Raw genomic sequence first — 17565 nt, forward strand, 5'->3', positions numbered from 1 at the left:
GTTTCCAGTTTCTTGTCATTACAAAAAGACTGCCACAAACATTTTTGCACATGTGGTTCCTTTCTCTCCTTTAAAATCTCTTTGGGATATAATCCCAGTAGAAACACTGCTGTATCAAAGAGTATATGCACAGTTTGATAACTTTTTGAGCATAGTTCCAAATTGCTCTCCAGATTGGTTGAATCAGTTCACAGTTACACCAGCAATGTACAAGTGTTTCAAGTTTTCTCATATCCCATCCAATATTTGTCATTATCTTTTCCTATCAAATAAGCCAATCTGAGAGGTATGTGGTGGTATCTCAGAGTTGTCTTAATTTGTATTTCTCTGATCAATAGTGATTTGGAATTATTGTTCTGTAAGAAATGACCAGCAGGATGAATACAGAGAGGATTGGAGAGAGTTACATGAACTGATGCTGAGTGAAATGAGCAGAATCAAGAGATCATTATACACCTCAACAGCAATACTGTATGAGAATGTATTCTGATGGAAATGGATATCTTCGACAAAGAGAAGATCTAATTCAGATCCAATTGATCAGTGATGGACAGAAGCAGTAAACCCAGAGAAGGAATACTGGGAAATGAGTGTAAACTGTTTGCATTTTTGTTTTTTTTCCCAGGTTATTTTTACCTTCTGAATCCAATTCTTCCTGTGCAACAAGAGAACTATTCGGTTCTGCACACATATATTGTATCTAGGATATACTTTAACATAATTAACATGTATAAGATTGCTTGCCATCTAGGAGAGGGGGCAGAGGGAGGGAAGGGAAAAGTCGGAATAGAAGTGAGTGCAAGGGATAATGTTGTAAAAAATTACCCAGAACATATGTTCTGTCAATAAAAAGTTATAATAAAAAAATTAGTGATTTGGAGCTCCTTTTCATATGACTACAAGTAATTTCAATTTCTTATCTGAAAATTGTCCATTCTTATTCTTTGACCATTTATCAATTGGAGAATGGCTTAAATTCTTATAAATTTCAGTCAGTTCTCTATATATTTTACAAATAAGGCCTTTGTCAGAACTTTTGAATGTAAAAATGTCTTCAAAGTTTATTGCTTCCTTTCTAATTTTGTCTGAATTAGTTTTATTTGTACAAAAACTTTTTTTATTAATTTTATAATTATAAATTATTTTGACAGTATATATGCATGAGTAATTTTTTTATAACATTATCCCTTGTATTCATTTTTCCAGATTTCCCCTCCCTCTCTCTACTCCCTCCCCTAGATGACAGGCAATCCCATACATTTTACTTGTGTTAAAGTATAACCTAGATGCAATATATGTATGTAAATCCAATTTTCTTATTGCACGTTAAGTATTGGATTCTGAAGGTATAAGTAACCTGAGTAGATAGACAGTAGTGCTAACAGTTTACATTCACTTCCCAGTGTTCCTTCTCTGGGTGTAGTTGTTTCTGTCCATCACTGATCAACTGGAAGTGAGTTGGAGCTTCTTTATGTTGAAGATATCCACTTCCATTAGAATATATCTTCATACAGTATTGTTGTTGAAGTGTATAGTGATCTTCTGGTTCTGCTCATTTCACTCAGCATCAGTTGATGTAAGTCTCTCCAAATCTTTCTGAATTCATCCTTCTGGTCATTTCTTACAGAGCAATAATATTCCATAACCTTCATACCCAACCATTCTCCAATTGATGGATATCCATTCATCTTTCAGTTTTTAGCCACTACGAAAAGAGCTACCACAAACATTTTAGCACATACAGGTCCCTTTCCCCTCTTAAGTATTTCTTTAGGATATAAGCCGAATAGTAGCACTGCTGGATCAAAGGGTATACAATGTTCGGTAACTTTTTGGGCATAGTTCCAGATTGCTCTCCAGAATGGCCGGATTCTTTCACAACTCCACCAACAATGTATCAGTGTCCCAGTTTTCCCACATCCCCTCCAACATTCATCATTATTTGTTCCTGTCATCTTAGCCAATCTTACAGGTGTGTAGTGGTATCTCAGAGTTGTCTTAATTTGCATTTCTCTGATCAGTAGTGATTTGGAACACTCTTTCATATGAGTGGATATAGTTTCAATTTCATCATCCGAGAATTGTCTGTTCATATCCTTTGACCATTTATCAATTGGAGAATGGTTTGATTTCTTATAAATTAGGGTCAGTTGGAAATGAGACCTTTATCAGAGCCTCTAACTGTAAAAATATTTTCCCAATTTGTTACTTCCCTTCTAATCTTGTTTGCATTAGTATTGTGTACAAAAACTTTTAACTAATATAATCAAAAGTACCTATTTTGTAATTAGTAATGATCTCTAGTTCTTTTTTGGTCACAAATTTCCTCCACAGATCTGATAGGTAAGCTATCCTATGTTCCTCTAATTTGTTGATAATCTCATTCTTTATGTATGTCTAGATCATTAACCCATTTTGACCTTATCTTGGTGTACGGTGTTAGGTGTGGGTCAATGCTACTTTCTGCCATACTAGTTTCCTATTTTCCCAGACGTTTTTGTCAAATAGTGAATTCTTATCCCAAAAACTGGAGTCTTTGGGTTTGTTAAACACTAGATTATTAAAGTCATTGATTTGTCCTGTGAATCTATCCTATTCCACTGATCATCTGCTCTATTTCTTAGCTAGTACCAAATGGTTTTGGTGACTGCTGCTTTATAATATAATTTTAGATCTGGTATAGCTAGGTCACCTTCATTTGCTTTTCTTTTCATTAATTACCTTGAAATTCTTGACCTTTTGTTCTTCCAGATGAATTTTGTTGTTATTTTTCTAGGTCATTAAAATAGTTTTTGGGGAGTCTGATTGGTATATCACTAAATAAATAGATTAGTTTAGGTACTGTCATCTTTATTATATTTGCTCTACTTATTCAAGAGTACTTGCTATTTTTCCAATTGTTTAGATGTAACTTTGTGTAGAAAGTGTTTTGTAATTTTGCTCATATATAGTTCCTGACTTTGCCTTGACTGCCCGCCTTTTCTATGCTTTCTATATGCTTTTCAGTCAGTGCAGCAGACTGACTGAAGACAAGACACATTATTTCTTTGTTCTGAAATATATACAGTAAGGCCCAGTTACTTCCTAACTTATTGCAAGGGTTCAAAGAGGTTTCCAAAACTTTTGAAATAGTAGTGGAGCACTTGGTAAAACTGAATGCTTCCTCAACTGCCTTCAGCTCCTCCAAGCCTCTACAAGTCTATCCACCACAAGGCTTTTGACTAAACTCAATCTTTGATTTTATTGTAAAAGCTTCTTGTTTATCCCCGTTACAGATAATGCTTGCTTTAGATCCTACTTATTTTAAAGAAAGCTCCATTTATCATTATGCTTTTTACTATTTTTCGTAGAAATAATTGTTCTCTTTTTTCAAAAGCTTTCTCCGAATCTGACATAATCATAAGATTTTTATTGATTTTGTTATTATATGATCAATTATAATGATTGTTTTTTCTAATATTGAATCAGTCCTACATTTGTGGTAAAAGAACCACCTAATCAGAATGCATAAGTTTTGTAATTTCTGTAACCCCCTTACTCTTTGAAGAAAGACAAGTCCTCTGATTGGGGCTTCCAGTTTTTCCATGCTTTATATTTGTTATTTTCATCATTTTTAAAATAAGATTTTACTTTTCCCTTCAATTACATGTTAAAACAGTTTTTAAAACTTTTTAAGTTTTGAGTTCTAAGTTCTGTTTCTTTGTTTGTCCCCTTCTTCCTCCATGAGATGGTAAACAATTCAGTATAGATAATACATGTACAGTCATGTAAAGTGTTTACATATTAATCATTTTATACAAGAAAACACAAATTTAAAAAAAAAGAATGAAAATTAAATACCAAATAGCATGCTTTATTCTTTATTCATACAGTATCAAATCTTTCTCTGGAAACAGATAGCAGGCTCCATCATGAGTCCTTTGGGATTGTCTTGTATCATTATATTTTTGAGAATAGCTCATTCATTCATCAGCATGCAATATTACTGTTACTTTGTACAGTGTTTTCTTGGTTCTGCTCACATCCTTTATATTAGTTCACATCAGTCCAAGTTTTTCTGAAATTATCTTGTCATTTCTTCTAGCACAATAATATCCTATTACATTATATACCATAGTTTGTTTAAGCCATTTCCCCAATTGATGGGCATCCTCACATAAAAAGAGCTGTTATAAATATATTATATTTTTGTACCTATAGGTCCTTTTCTCCTTTTTTTGATGCTGGGATATGGAGTTAGAAGCAATATTCCTGGAACAAGAATATGCATTTTTATAATCCAAATTTGGGCATAGATATAAATTTTTCTCTCTAGAATGGTTGAATCAATTCATAACTTCGCCAATAGTATGCTAGTGTCCCTATTTTCCACATCTTCTCCAACATTTATCATTTTCTTGGTCATATTAGCCAATCTGATAGGTGTGAGGTGGTACCTTAGAATTGTTTTATTTTTCATTTCTCTAATCAATAGTTATTTAGAGCTTTTTTTTTTTTTTTTTAACTGAGGCAATTGCCTATAAGTGACTTGCTTAGGGTCTCTATCCACTGGGCCACCTAACTGCCCCCTAAAGCATTCTTTCATATGCCTATAGACTGCTTTTATTTCTTTGTCTGAAAAATTGCTTGTTCATAGCCTTTGGCCATTTATTAATAACTGAATCTGGGAAAATTCCAGAAATGACTAAATCACTGATCTAATTAATTAGGTCACTTAGGTTTGATGTCAAATCTTAGCAGTTCACCGTTTCTAAATGTTTTTTTAAAAAAAAGTGAGTATAAGCAGGAGCAGCACTAAGAACTTCAGGGTTTGCTGAATGTTACAGATTCTTATCAAAGATCAGGGAAATTTGTCCTCTGCAACCAACCACTTAGTGTTCAATGGCCTATCAGCCAGAAATTCCCTTTCTTCTCTAGGAATTCTAGAGAGAGTGTGTTAGAAAACCAAATCTTTGTCCCCTTCTTCTGTAGGAACTGACTAAACACTTTTATCTCCCTGTTATAAGAAAACAAGCTCTCTCCTACCAATACCTCCAAATCCTTCCTTGGGAAGAATTGTGCAGGAGTCATTGGATGTTTTCATGGGCAGTGATTTGGAGGATCTTGTCAGTTCAAGATTGCAATTAATATGATAAAGTGAACCTGTTTTTTGACATTATGTGTGCCAGTTCTGATTTTTCCATGTTCGAACCCCTATTCCATCTTCTATCACTAAAGCCTACATCTACCCACTCACTTCCCATTGTCCAGGACTTAAGTTGCTATCCTCACTCATTCTTCTGTAGCCTTACTTCTTCTTGAGAAACTATATGAGTCCTTTTCCCTCCATTATTTGCCATTGACTTGATTAAGGTAAACCACATTCCCATCTCTCTTATCTCTGTTTCCATATTACAAGTTAATCCTGTGAAATACACTGGACTTATCAGAACTTAGAGAATGTTAAACTTTAGTCCACATTTCAGACTTATTCTTCCAAAATCTCTGCTTTTATTTCTTTGTTCTACTTTCATTTTTATCTCCATATGTACTTTTTCTTATTTCTTTTTTTTAGCCCCATAAGTATCTTCTTTATAGTCTCTAGAGATCACTAAATTTATTTTGTTATTTGTGGGTTCTTTGATTCTTATATTTATTTTCTTACTTTCTGTTTCTATTATTTAAGATGTTTGCAAAATGAATAAATGGTCTTGAGCCTGGCTTCTTTTATAGTAATGTTTCAAGTTGTTGGCTTTTTTTTCCCAAATGCTTCCCTTTTATTAAATTTTCATCTTTTTCATTGATGATTAGGCATAGGTTTTCAGAATATAATTTTCAGTTATATCTTAAGTTTTTTTTCTTTTCAGCATTTATTGTTCTATTGTTTCTGGTGCCTTTGTGAATGGAGAAAAGGTGTCATGTTAAGTATTGTGAAGATAGAAATGACTAGTTTGGGCAACTAATTGAATATGTGGGGATAGTGAGAGTAAAGAATCGGGGGTGACACATATGATTGATAACACAGATGTATTAAACTAGACATAAAATATAAAAAATAGAACATGAATGGGCTATATACCATTTGGGAATGTATTCAGTTTATTTTTTTAATAACCTCAAGCTTCTGCTTAAAGCAGAAGAACATATTTTAATATAATTTTTCTGATTATACACACACATTTACATAAAATGAAAACAATACAAGACTACAATCTGTGACGAACTGAAGTATGGGTCAACAAGAAAGTGAGGTACATATGATGAGTATAAATGCACAGTAGTGAAGATGTGTGCACAAAAAACATATCAATTTGATATGTTCACGCTGACATCTGCATACAACTACACAGATATGAATGTATGTTTATAAAATGGCCCAGAAATGAACTATACTGAGTTATTTAGCGAGAATGAAGGAGAATAGATACATATTCCCCAGGATACATTTGTGCCATATGCGATAGGATGACACTTCCCCTTTGGCGGTTATAGACTAGGAATGCATAGGTCATTATCTTTCAGCAAATGCTTTATTCTTCCCTATTATGCTGAGGACCACACCACCCTCCTATCGTTCAGATTTGCAATATCAATGTCATTTCACAATGGGAGAAACTGAGGCTATGCCCCAACCAAAGATGTATTCAGCAAACATTATTGAAAAGAAAGAACGTTAAATGTCAGTAACAGTAATAGTTAAATTTCATTACATATAAAAATAATATTTCATATGAAATGCCAGAATGAGTGGTTGGTATAAAGGATATAGAAATTCAAAGTGAATGAATAGAGGCTGAAGTTGTTATAGAAGGCTTCCTAGAGAAAGAAGAACATTTGAGTTCTTTTACAAGTTGCTAGAATTTTAGTAGTTGAGAGGTAATCAGGGAAGCAGTATGGATAAAGGCTTTTGAATTTAGGAACAAGTAAGGAATGTTTCATAGAAAATGAGACCAGTCCGTGCTGAATGGCAAACTTATTAGGCATTAACATTGGGAATGTAGTATAAGGCCATGTTAAATGGCAGCAAGAAATGTAGTCTATTGAAAAAACCCAGAAAGGGAGTGATGAAAAATAATGCTGTTGAATGTTCTGTTGTAAGTATAATCAGTACACCATTGACATAATGCCCCATCAAATTCAATTAATAGTTTTGTGATAACACTGGAAAGAAAAACCTTATAATCCAATACCTTCCTCCGATAAAATTTTTTAAACTGAATTCATGTATGATCCCATTAACTAAAAATAAGTGACTATGTAAAAATCAGTTTCATAATACTTCTTTAAAGGGAAAAATTTTTAAATATATCTCGGATTAGCTAACTTATCTAAAGAAAAGAAAAACTTCATTTGTTTTATTTTTATAATTTTTATTGAGCATCTACTAAGTGCTAGGCCAATGAACTTTATCATAATGTTCAAGAAAGAATAAAACATACTCAATCATTTCAGTAATTTAATCCAATTCCAATGTAAAAAAATAAAATAAAATAAAGCTGTCTGACAGTAAGCCAATAGACAATATCAAAAGTAACAACTTTTCTGTTTAAGATCAAAGCCCAGTAGAATCATTTGAATTCCAAATCCTGTGCTGGGCACAATCTTAATTGAAGCTTGTAAACAAATCTCCACTACAAACATCACCTTGTTTGAATTCTCACAGTTGCAAAAAAGAATTTGGGATCTTAGATAAGATAAAAGACTGATGTGGAAAGCAAGACTGACCTTTTTTTCCCCCCTGGTTAAGAGGCTTCTGGCTCTAGAAATAATTTTCTTTTCTAAACCCTTTACACCAAAGTAATTTTGTTAGTTAAAACATATAGTCACATTGTTTTGTTTTTTGGGTTTTTTTTGTTTTGTTGTTGTTGTTGTTGTTTTGTTTTTTTTGTTGTTGTTGTTAAGAAACTAAAAATTCCACTGGATGGAGGGAACAATTAACTATCAAGTTTTGCTGAAGAACTTTTAAGTTTGCAAATTAGTGGTTTAAAATAGCTTTAAAACACAGGTACATAAACAAAAGCCCCTAAACTAAAAATAACTTTGCTAAAATGTGCTAAAATATTTTAAAAAGCAAACAAGTTGTGGACTCCCACTTGCCTTATTGAATTCACTTTGCACTCCTTCTATACCTATTATTTTGTAATTTGGATATTATAGGAGAGATCATAGATCGAGTTCTGGAAGGGGCATTTGCTTGCTTCCTTAATGAATTTTGATCTTGGAATTCTTCCAGCTAGAGATGTATCCAAATGGAACACAACTAACTAGTGGGAGATAAAGGCAATTTAAATCCTTCATGCAACTTTAAACCTTTCTCCCATGGGCAATTAAAAAAAATACTCTCTTATGCAGATTTTAGTGGCTTGCAAGTTACAGTTTGATGGTTTCTGCTAAAAGCTCATTTTAGACTATTTTAGGATGTAGGCATAGCTATTGCCTAAAAATATTTGAAAGGGGGAAAATACTCTTTTGCAAGGTCTCTTGTATCTGAGACTTATGGAGTATTGGCTCTGGGGGGCTGGATAGAAGGGGAAAGGTAAACAAAATAGGAATTCTCTACTCATATGACACTCAGATTTTTTATCAGGAAAAATTATTGTCCTTTAATACTAGATAGTTGTACCTAGGATCATTCATCTGGTTTTGCTTTCATTATTCTACAACACTGCATCTAAGTCTCCCACATTTCTTTTAATTATTCACTTTTTTTTTTCATGTGGAACAGTAGTCTCCATTACATTGATGGCCCAAAATTTATTTAAAACAATTGTTGGGTTCATGATTTGCTTACGGTTTAAAATTATTTCAAATAGTAATTCTAGGACTGTTACCTGTGCAGAAAGGCCTTATTTCTCTATCAAAGTATTTAGGATACAAAACTTGTCATGGGAACATTGGGTCAAAATTAAGAACTCAATTCCAATATTACTTTGCAGTCAAGATTGAACTGATTCACAGCTCAGTTAGAAATGTATTAGTTGCAAATTTTCCCACATTCCTACAATCATAGAACTTAATCAATATGCCTTTCTCTGAATATTAGTGACTTTGGTCACTAATTGATGGATGATCCAAAGTGTTTTCTTTCTTCTTTTCTCCATTTTGTCAAAAAAAAAAAAAAAAACCTTGACAAAAAGGTTTTATCACCTCAAAAATAAATGGATACAATCAGAAATATAACATGAACTGAGATTCTCTGATGATTATACTACTGTTTTTGTCTTTAAGACTGAGTTTCTTAAACTGATGAATCAAAACTTTTAAGTTGTATGATCCTCATAGTGGAAAAATTACTGGACTTCAAGCCCTAACTATGTCATCAGTTAATTATGACTATAGTCAGTCAATTTCTCAACTTCTCCAAATTTCTTCATTTCTAAAATGGAAATGATATTTACACCACCTGTCTTACAAGATAATTATAAGAGGAGGAATTATGTAAAATGTGTACTATTATTCCAAGTTATTTCTATATGCCAACAATAATGAACTGTGAACAAGAACAAGCCCAGAATGATATTTAATGTAGATTTCCCTCTTTCCCCTCCCCCCACATGCCATGTATTTTGGAAAAGTGAGCAGATCTACATATATATAAATTTTGTTTGGTGATGCTAGTATGTGTAAGACAATTATGGGCCTTTCTTTTTCTATTTTTGGTGAATGATGGAATCACTTGGGATAGTATCATGAAAAACTCAAGAGAAATGCCAATAAAACTTCATATTTATCTAGGATTTAGGGTCTAAAAATGTTTTCTTTATGACTAAGTTTTTTTTCCACTTAACCAATAGGTAGTACAACAATCACTCATCGTTTACAATAGATTATAAAGCTGGTGAAGTTATTGGCAGTTTAACAAATATTATTAACAAGTAGCTTTATTAGAGAAATTTCTATTCTCATTTTATTTATTTATTTTTGCTGAGGCAATTGGGGTTAAGTTAGTTGCCCAGGGTCACACAGCTAGGAAGTGTTAAGTGTCTGAGGTCAAATTTGAACTCGGGTCCTCCTGATTTCAGGGCTGGTGTTCTATCCATTGCACCACCTAGCTCCCCCTCTACTCTCATTTAATAGGTCAGAAAACTGAAAATCTGAGAATTTAAGTATCTTGCCCATAATGAACTGGGAAGCAGATCCATATTTTTCATTTCAATCCCAGTGCTTTTTACACTAAAATTTACTACTTTTTTTTTTTACTTATTTGTCTCAAATATAAACATATATATACATATATGTATATGTTACATATATAAAAATACATATATTTATTTACATTCTCCGGAAATGGGGAATAGAATTTGCAGTTTCATTTATTCACAATGCCCTATACAATATTTCTATCAGATGGTCATTCAGCCTTTGCTTGAAGATAATGCTAGATAACCATCTGTTGGAGATGTTGTAGAACCCAGTTTCTTAAATTATGGTTTGCAATCCCATATAGGATCCTGTAATGGAATGAGAGTCATGAAATTATGATTTGTTATCAACAAATGTTTGATTTGTATACCAATTTTCTATGCTGTATACCCTGAGTCATTTTCAAATTTCTCAGGTGAAAAGAAGTTATAAGTAAAAAATGTTTAAGAAGCTCTGTTATAGAGGACACTTTTATAGGTATATTAAGGATCTTTGAGGTCCCTCCCATTTCTGACATTGAGAATTTGTGTGAAAACTTCACAACAGATCTGTTCAAAAATGAAATAGTACAAAATCTCAGTAATATGGAATCCTTGGGAGCTAGATGACCATTTGTCTATGATGATATAGGAGGAATATTGCTATTCAAATGCAAGTTAATACTAGAGTGGTTTCCCATTTCTTTCTTCAGTTCATTTTATAAATGAGGAAACTAAGGAAAATAGGGTAAATGACTTGTTCAGGGTCTCATAGCTAGCTAGTAAGTATCTGAGGCCAGATTTAAACTCAGGAATCTTTCTACAAGACATAAATTAACTTGTCCTTATTTTTAAACCAGCACATCTCCTTTCTACTGTTTCTCATAAATTGCTTCAATTCCGCTTTAGCAAGTACCAGGGAATTCAGAAGGAAAGGCTGAAGATGATGAAATAGTTTGTTTTCTTTCAAGCTGCTATCTCCCCACACATTTTACACTTAATTAAAACAAAAAGGCAACCAATCCTTCAGAAGCCCAGTTTTGACTCATTTTCCTTCTTTTGAATGTATTCACCCTTGACAAGAAGAATGTTTAGACTGGACTGACTTCTCAGAACCCTGTGGTTAAAGTCTTTCAAATAGATTGAAATTTGATTTTCAAATCACTCATCGTTTACAATAGATTATAAAGCTGGTGAAGTTATTGGCAGTTTAACAAATATTATTAACAAGTAGCTTTATTAGAGAAAAATACTTAAAATAGTTGACATATAATGCTAATTAATATCTGAATACCATGTAAGTGGAACTGAACTGTATCTTTAGCTATAGGGCTTGAGTTTAAAGGCTCTCTTAGAATGAGTTTGTCTGCTGTAATGGTCACTTCTTGTTTATGTGTAGGGCTTGACCTTTAACACTAGACTTGCAAACATAATGATTCTAGGATTTGATTTAAAACAAAAGTTAATTGTATTTTTGATCTATGTAGAACCTGGGGTAATGAAAACTTCTGATAATGACTTCCCCTGGGAAACCAGAGAATTTGAAATAGAAAGGGGAAATATGATCCAGTTGACAGGTCTACAAATTCTTTGAAGTCAAATAAACTAGCAATTAATTGGATGGCCTCCCCACCCCCACAGCCCCCTTCCTCAAAATGCAAAATAAAGAGAGGTATGTTGACTCATTCCCATTTTGAAAGTTTATTGTTAAAAATGGATTGAGCATTGGATACCGGCCAACAATATCTTGATTGTACAGCCTATTTCTATGTGAACAGGACTTTGTCAATTCAGTCTAAATAGCCAAAAGCCACTTGGTCTCTGATATGTGCCTTGCTTGCCTGGATTTGTCAGTAAAGAGATCAGAATTTTACCAATAATTTAGGTATTTTACTATTCCAAAGGAATTTGTATATTTTAAGATCAGTTATAGTAAGACTATTATTATTTCTATGTAGATATCAGCAATCATTTATTCATTAAATGCCTATTATGTTTGTGATATTAACTTTCTGCAAAGGTTTTGCAAGGACATGGAATAGCTTTTATATTGTTCTTTTTTATGGTATTTTACTTAATGTAGTGTTGCCTTCTGTCTTTTAGCATATTGCAAATCAGTAAGATTTAGAATACTTACAATATCCTATAAATTAAGATCTGTGATTCACTAGTTCCAGAGAACTAAAAATGAAGAATCAAAAGGCAGAAAGAGACATACGTTTTTGGACGTACCCACTGAAAGAATTTTGTTATGCTTAATCATGCATATGTGCTTAGAATTTTTTTCAGTTGGTGAGGAAGGAAAGGGGGGAGAAAATAAATGATCGTTAATTGAAAGCAAATTTTAAAATGTAAAACTTCTTGTTCACAAGCTTAGAAATTAGATACTGTGTGCCTGCTTTGAGGTCCTTCCTAGTTTAGCTGTTTGTTGGTTCACTGCTAATGTTAACTTTTGCTTTCTGACATTTCTATGCACAATAATGCCAAAATTAGGGGAATGGTTTTAATGGGGGACACTTAGGGGATTTTGGCAATTATGTGCACTCTTACTTTTTATTTATCAAGTTCTTATTAGCACATTTGAGTAAGAACAACTTTAAAAGATGTTTTTACTTTACTTAAAAGATGTTTTTTCCCTTTTCTAGCTTTTATTGTCTGAAAAAAAAATCTCCCAAGCTAGTTGACTGGACTTTTCTTGAATTTGGGAATGAATAGTAAGAGGAATTCATATGTTAATGACCCCTTTCAAAATAGGAACTTGTTTTAATACTGCCATTTGCTGACATTGTTATGGGCAGGTTGGAGATGATTTTAAGGGAGGTGGTATTTGTGACCATACCGAAGTAATGGTGTGTGAAGAGAAGTTTACTTAAATGTTTTAGGACACAGAATTTGCATTTCAGCGTCCTCCACACCCCCACATCCCATCCACCAACTCCACTATCTTCCTCCCTGCAATCTCCCAGTCTCTCCCTCCCCCCCACCCCCCACCCCCCATTGAATCCTGGTAACTGGTTCACTGAAGCTTAAGGAATAGAAGGGAGCAGACCTGGAAAGGTAAGGGAGCTGCTAGGGCTAGGCGCTCAAAGTCTGTAATGATTTTCAAGGAATAAGCAGTCCATGGGGTTTAGTGGAGACTTGCCATTTGCAAGGTCAGAAGAGAGAGTTTCCTGGAAAGCTTGGCAGCCAAGGGATCCATTCGGTTGGAGGCCGCGTCCATTCAGGACCCAACTAGAGATCATCAGGTGAGGATGAGGGAAGCTCAAACCTGAGCCCAGAGGGCACCCAGAGTGCTTGGCCGAGGCTCTGCTGACCGCAGACGAAGGGATTACTGTTTTAAGGCAGCTTCTTGTTATTCTGGAAGATTGCAGCTCCTCGGCTGGCTGGCAGCTCGCTGCTGAACTGGGTGAGGGTCCCCAGGGCTCTCCTCCTCATACTCTGGTCTTGTTAGGTAGAAGTGTGGGTGGGGAAGATTGTGTGGCCCCTGGGGTCGGGGGGAGGGGGGAGAAGGAATCTGGAGCAAAACCTTCGGCTCCCGAGTTCACTGTGTGGCAGTTACCGAGACCTGGGGATAGCCCCTCCCCTGACCTGCTTTGGCCTCTCTCCTCCCCACCCCCACCCCCACTACACTGACCTCGGCTTATTGGTATCTTACGGTCCCCAACCCTGGGACCCTTGAAGTAGAAGGTCTACGGGCTCTCTTTATGCTTCCCTCAAAGCAGTACCATCCCCCTCCCTCTCGAGCCAGTGGCCCTCTCTCTAGATCTTTCCCCAGCCGCAGTGCGCCTTTGTAGGGATCTGGAGCTTCTTTTTTCTGCCTGGGCTTGGCTTTGGAATGGAGGCTGTTAAGGGGCGGGCGGGTAATTGGAAGGAAAACCCTAACAAATTTCTATGCAGAGAATGTCCAGAAATAGTCCTGCTTAGTTTAACTGCAGTGAGAGGCTCGATTGTAGTTAAGAGCCTGCTATAATATGCTGGGGTGTTTTTTTTTTCCTTTCCCCCCCTATTTAAAGTCACAACGACTTGCCAGAGACACCCAGTGGTGAGAATACTCAGCGTGAGAGCACCTAAGATGAGACAACTAAATAAGGTTGTAAGGTGATCTGGGGAGGGAGGCTGCTTAATATCTCCAGCTGTCCAGGAACCCTCATAAATCATTTTGGGTGATGATGGTTTACCATAGAGCAGAGAGTTTATCAGGTTTTCTCCTTTTTCTTTGGGGGAATGGAGGAGAGAATGGGGTTTATGAGGATAAGGGAGATTTTTCATGTTAGGGAAAGAGAGACCTTTCTTGAGTCTGGTCTTTTCTCAGAAAGGTGGCTGGGAGTGGGTTGGAAATTCTCTTGGACTATGACTGGGAAATGACTCGAACAGTTCTTTTTGAGAGAAGATGTGGTCCCTGTTGTGCTTCGTAAGAGAGCTGAACTCGTTGTTTTGTGATTACCACACACACACACACACACACACACACAGATAGAGAAACAGAGAGAAAGAGGTAGAGAGAGAGAGAGAGAGAGAGAGAAGGAGGGAGGGAGGCTTTGAAGACCCCCAAATGGCTCTGGAAACCACGAGATAAAAGAAAGATTGCTTTTGCCTTTAAATAGTCTTGAGTAAAGTTGTCCTGTTGAGTGTGTGATGTCTATTTCTGGTGTTCGTGAAAGTAGGGTGTTGGCAACTGCCAAAAATGATTCCTTTGTTCTCCAGTTCATAAAATCGTTTGAGGGAGAGTTGCTCTTCCACCTACCCAACCCCCCCTCTTTCCAGTTCTTTCCCTCCCTCCCTCCTTCTTCCTCTACCCCCCCTAGGGTTTTTATGTTAATCTATGTCAGTATAAACTAGGCTATGTGTGGAATTTGTTTTTACAACTTTGAGTCTTGTGATTACTCAAACACTTGCTTGGAGAGTTTCCTCTGGAAACTTGTTTCAACTGAATGCTGTAAATTTTAACAAAGAGGAGTGTTCTTCAGGAGCCAACAGGTGACAAGGTGAAACCTGAGTATATGTGTACATTGGAGTAAGGTCTGGCTACAGTTTCCTTTAGCCATTGTTGGAAATGAAGTTGTGTGGTAATTTACAAAAAGGCTCTAGAAGCAGTGTCTGAGTAATTTAATTGTTTTATTAATAAAGCCAGTACCTTTTTAATTAAAAAGATGGTCATCTGGCCATTTCAGACAGTCCTGTCTGTGTATTCAGGACATATGTATTTTTTTTTAAAGAAGAATAGCAATCAACTCTTATTGGTTAACACGGTGGGAAGAGAGGCTAAGTTAAAATGAGGAGATGAGAGTGAACTCATATCACTCTTGAACAGAGAAACCATTTCTATGGAAATGGTCCACCACTCTCAGTCTTGGGCCATCCATTCAAAGAATGTATTCCCCACCCAAGTCAAGGTGGAGTCTTAAACAAGAAAGTTAGTCGAATTTCATTATCAATAATGCTCTTCAAGAGACTGAACTTTTTAAGATCAGGGTTTTAGAAGGAGAGAAATCTCCCCAAATTATTGATTATTAATAATTTCTCTCATTCCTCTACTTCATCAAGGGTTTCTAACTGTGGGACTTAGAAAAGGAGACAGTGTGAAAGGACAAAACCAAAAGGGCCAATTCCCTTTGATAAGTACACCTTACAGGAAAAAAGGACAAAGGGGAAAAAGAAAACAGCAAAATAAAATTGCCCATTTAAGGCTCAGAAGTCTCATCTCATACAGCTGTTTGGTTTTGGAGACATACCATGTGATGATGAAGTTCTGTGATTTGGGTGTGGTCTCAGAGTAATTCTCTGATTAGAAATTCTCTGCTAAAAATTTCTTGCAATATTGGTCTTAAAATAATTTTAAATTTACCATGACAGTAATCAGGTCAGATAAAGTAAATTAGTCCAAACCCTTTATCTACTGTTAGAAAATCAATTTTGGAATCATTTAAACCAAGGAATTTACATTTTTAGTTTTATAAGAAAATGGAAACAAAAATTAATTCATTTAAAAGTTATCAGATTAACTTCAATTGTGAGATACATATATATTTATATATGTATACATATATATATATATGTTGAATAATCAACTTTAAAACAGTACATTATCAAGTTATTTATATAAAACATTTTCAACTTCTGGCCATATTAAAATGAATAACCCCTCCCTAACAAAATTGGATATCTTTTAAAGGCATTTACAAGACAGACCCATGAGTCATTCTAAGATAATTAATTGTACTAATATTCGTTTTATCACAAAATTGATTTATGATATTCATTAAATAACAGAATCATATCCTGTTCTCATAAATCTTTGCATCATTTGCCTAATTATCCCCATAACATTATGAAGAATTAAAAGACCTTAACTTACACCTTAACATAGTGACACGTTAAGGTTAAATACTTAGTTGTTTAGAATAGAGAAAAGACTAAAATTCTAGGCCAATATGCTTGCATCTTATTGTAGTAATTCAGATATGCACCAGTCTTAGCCTATATCGTGTTTACACTGATCACATAACAGAATAGGGATAGAAGAGAAGATATTCCCGTATCTTATTGTCAGTTGTGGCAAAAGTTATACAGATAACCAAATGTATTGAGCCAGGTTTACAGTTAGACAGGTGGAATATTTTCCATTCAAAAGTAGAAATAGAGTTGGGAGAATCATACCTCAACCCATATCTACAGTCATTCTCCCAACTTTTTCCTATGAGAACTCCATCTGTAGTTTATGAATGTAAACTCCATAAGATCATTGATTGATTACTCACTAGCATTCCTTGGTAATCATGCTTAGAGTCAGATTCAAAATATCAGTTAATAGTTCCATAAGGTCATAAATAGCAAACTCCAAAAATCAAAACTTAAGGTGAATTTAACTCGCAAGAATCATATATCCTAGATAACAACTATTGACCACAATCTCACAGTGGTAACAATAAGAGATTCATCAGAGAAAAACCACAATTTATCTTGATATAACTAGTACTCTTACCAATATTCACAAACCTTAGATCTTAGATATTGCTTCTATTGAGCTGCTGATTGACATTTTTCTGAAAATTTCCATTTAAGCATCCAAGGATACAAAAAAACCTAAGAATGAAGCTCAAAAAGAATAGTTGGTGTCCTACAAAAGCTTTCCCCTTAAACAATAAAGTCTCAATAATCACAGTGGGTTATCAATATAATTGCTATCAATATAATCAAACCATTGCAGTAGATTAGCTTACAAATAAACAAATATTATCAGGCCCTCGAAAAATTTCACAAAAGTCCTTTACAAAAGTTTTTTTTAATTGAAACATTCCTTCCCAAAACTATTTCTTCAAAATATCTTAAAATTTATCCTGATGATAAAAAGATAATTGTTAAGCTTTTATGAATTAAAGTGGTTGGAAACCTCAAAAATAACTTCTCTCTCTCTTGTTCAACCTTAAATAAATAAATCTTAAAAATAAATCTTTAAAACTGTAAT

General features: G+C 34.6%; 1 protein-coding gene across 4 annotated transcripts in view; it reads left to right on the forward strand.

Moving 5' to 3' along the window:
- PRICKLE1 (prickle planar cell polarity protein 1) overlaps positions 1-17565 on the forward strand; it is a 142407-nt gene that overhangs the window by 93400 nt on the left and 31442 nt on the right. The window contains exon 1 of one of the 4 annotated variants that reach the window (XM_074269565.1): positions 13120-13345. The exons of 2 other annotated variants lie outside the window; for them this stretch is intronic. The gene's annotated coding sequence lies outside the window, so the exon portion shown is untranslated. Of the gene's footprint in view, positions 1-13119; positions 13507-17565 lie in introns of those variants that run through there. One more of the 4 variants, XM_074269567.1, reaches the window with a different exon arrangement.

This window comes from Sminthopsis crassicaudata, chromosome 5, assembly GCF_048593235.1.
Source record: "Sminthopsis crassicaudata isolate SCR6 chromosome 5, ASM4859323v1, whole genome shotgun sequence".
Lineage (NCBI taxonomy): Eukaryota > Metazoa > Chordata > Mammalia > Dasyuromorphia > Dasyuridae > Sminthopsis > Sminthopsis crassicaudata.